Source organism: Cotesia glomerata, linkage group LG8 (assembly GCF_020080835.1).
Source record: "Cotesia glomerata isolate CgM1 linkage group LG8, MPM_Cglom_v2.3, whole genome shotgun sequence".
Classification (NCBI taxonomy): Eukaryota; Metazoa; Arthropoda; class Insecta; order Hymenoptera; family Braconidae; genus Cotesia; species Cotesia glomerata.
Genome location: NC_058165.1, coordinates 3,307,721 through 3,311,026, shown reverse-complemented (window position 1 = coordinate 3,311,026; position 3,306 = coordinate 3,307,721). Strand labels below are relative to the sequence as shown.

The 3,306-nt window shown below is 28.8% G+C and overlaps 1 non-coding gene across 1 annotated transcript; it reads right to left on the bottom strand.

Moving 5' to 3' along the window:
• Positions 1-1,815: 1,815 nt before the first annotated feature.
• LOC123271098 lies at positions 1,816-2,006 on the bottom strand. The gene has a single exon (XR_006510779.1). It is a non-coding gene; the product is annotated as a U2 spliceosomal RNA (small nuclear RNA).
• Positions 2,007-3,306: the final 1,300 nt, after the last annotated feature.

Below are 3,306 nucleotides of genomic sequence, written 5' to 3'. Positions count from 1 at the left end.
GGCTTTTACCTTATTTAATTTAGAAAGTTTCAAATAATAAAATATACAGTCGATAAATAATGAAATAATGGTGTGAAATTCTCTCGATGTAAATTTTCGATCCGTGTTACTTTAACACCATTATTAAAGGACAATTTTAGAACATCATATAAATAATCGTTAACTCCAAAATAGTGCATTTTAGTAATTATTTCATAACTTTTAAGATTTTCGGAATACTTCTAAGATAATTTTAGAATCAATGCAATTTATTTGAAGCAATTTAGTTGAAATTTTGTCCATAAATCTTATGTGGAACCTTTTTTATGTGTCCCAAAAAATTTTTAGTTTGAAAAAAAAATTTTTTTTTGCATTTTTACACGTTTCATACAAAAATACGGTTACCAAAAAAAAATTTTTTTTTATACGCCCTTGAGGCATTCGAGGTGGGTCCCGGGAGCCACAAGGACGTATAAAAAATTTTTTTTCGAAAATCGACGTATTTTCGTCCGAAATGTGCAGAAATATAAAAAAAATTTTTTTCTCAAAAATAAAAATTTTCTTATTAAATTTCATATTAATATCTATAATAGTTTCTGCACTGATAGAAGAATTTATTAACTACTGATAATGTAATTTATTTATTTATTATTATTTATTTATTTATTATTATTTTATTATTTATTATTACGAGGATACAAAATTAGTATATACATACAAAATATGCACCTATAGAGGTGTTATAAAAAACACCTGTACATAGACCTGGAGAAACAAAAACTTATCAATAAAAAGACTTAATATTAATATATAAAGTATCATTTTAAAATGAAAAAAGAAAAAACAAGAGAGCATATTATGATAACAAAGATGTAATCATGAAATTAGATATCAATTGATGCTATCCACTGAAATACTTTTTTTTTATTAAGCTTATTTTTTATATTTAACGACTTTAAAGTCTGAGGTAGTTTATTAAAATACTTAATTGCTATATATTTAGAATTTTTGCGCGAAATATTTTTATTAATCTTTGGTAATTGTAAGGATTTAGCTATAGTTTTACCCTTATAATCATTATATTTTTCTTTACAGTAAGAATAATGATAACATAGAGACTTTGCAATAAACTTATTTTTAATTCCCATTATCGGAGTTTTATCATCTTTATCATGTAAAAATCGGATTAATTTATTTTGAGTATTCATTAGCACTTTCATTACATTTTTATAACTACACCCCAAGCAATAATACTATACGTTACAATACTTTCAAATAAAGCATAGTAAATCATTTTTAAGGCTTTTCTATTCATAACATTCTTTAGCTTGTAGAAAATAAACATGCAATATCTGAAGATTTTATTTGAAGAGAATTATTTAATTTATTAAATTTTAATAAATATTTTTTAACATTCAATAAATATTTATTTATTATAAGGTAAAAGCCCCAATAGATGATCACGTACCAGTATATGATCACTCCATGTATTTGTATATCTATATTCACAAATATAGGTATACAAATACATGGAGTGATCATATACTGGTACATGATCATCTATTGGGGCTTTTACCTTATAATATAAATTTTTATAATTTATTCATGACTTTTAATTTTAACAAATAAGTGCTTTATTTCTTATTAAATTTTTGTAATGTAATATGACAGATTTTTGTATTCGTTACATGCATTATAAGTACATGATTTTCTTAAAGTTTGATATTTTTGGTATCAGACTTAATTTTATGACCAGAAAATTTTTCGAAAAATTTTCTTAATGTCATTCCTGTAATTATACCTGTAATTTTTCCTCAAACACTTATTATTTTATCGTATTATCAAGCTGACTCCGGCGTTACTGCAATGCCGGGCAACTTACGACAGACTCGGAGCAAGCTCCATAGTTCCGTCAAGTTTCAAAAATCAGTTTAATATACTGGATTCTCAATGAGAATCGTACCAGATATTAAGCTGATAAGAACAGATACTACACTTTGATCTTAGCCATCAGGCCGAGAAGCGATACCAATTCGTCAAAATAAATAGAATTTATCCATTCTGAAATAACTGTCTTCAAACGGACAAAAAGTTGTTATGTGCGACACCTCACGGTCACTTACGAAGTTCCGCTCACTGCTAAGCATGCTCGACTACCCCTTCCAACTTTCCCCACTCCTGATGAAATATTAGTATACCATTCATTGCTATGCTTTCTTATCTCTTTTTCGTGTAAATATAATATAATCACTTTCGGAACTAACGAAAGGGGCCATTTTTTCGGGAAAAAAAAAAATTTTTTTTTGCATCAAATTTTTTTTTTTTGTGTACTTACTAGCTTGTGTACAAATAATAATCATATTATAACCGTTTTTATAAAAGTATTTTACTAAGAAAATTAACAAATTTAAAATAAAAAAATTTTTAACTTCCCGCTAAGAAAATTGAAAATTTTCAAAAATCGGGAAGTTATTGGTTTTACCCCGTTTTTCGAAAATCGAGTTTTCATCAGATCTCGACGTTTTGAGGTCCTAGGAAGCTTTCCTGACTATTCCCGCGAGGGTGTCACTATGTCTGTATGTATGTGTGTGTGTGTGTGTGTGTAAGTATGTAAACCTCTTATAACTTTTGAACGGTTGAACCGATTTCATCGCGGTTGGTGCCATTCGAAAGGGCTTCGCCAAACTTAGATTTCCTGTTAATTTGAAACGATTCGGACCGATAGATTTTGAGAAATTTGGAGAAATCTAAAAAAAAGTAGGAAAAAAAATTTTTTCTGAAGTGGTTTTTTTGGGATAACTTTTAAACGGCTCAACCGATCGATTCCAAAAACTAATCAGCTCTCAACCTTAAAAAACCACGTCGATCGCCGCCAATCCGGTCAAAATCGGTTGATTCGTTCGAGAGATATCGTGAACGAAAGAAAACCGAAAAAAGTGTTTTTTCAGAGTTACTCCGAAATTTCTAGTTTGACCAATTGAAACTTAGTAATTATTTATAAGGCTTAAAAAACTACGTAGAATGCCGCCAACCGCGTAAAAATCGGTTCATTCATTCAAAAGTTATTGCGGTGTGAACATTCAAAAAATAGTGTTCTATGAAACTTCTATCAGACTTTTGAGCTCAAAGAGCTCAAAAGCATAGAAAAGGTATCTTTTTGAGCTCGGAGAGCTTAAAACAACACACAGATTGTACTTTTGAGCTCGAAGAGCTCAAAAAAGCGGCTAGGTATTAACGGAATTAGCGGGAAGTTGCAGGGATGGCCTTTAGGGTCAACCGTTTTCCTAATTTTTTTTTTAATTTTTAATTTTTATAAAAATAGAAGGA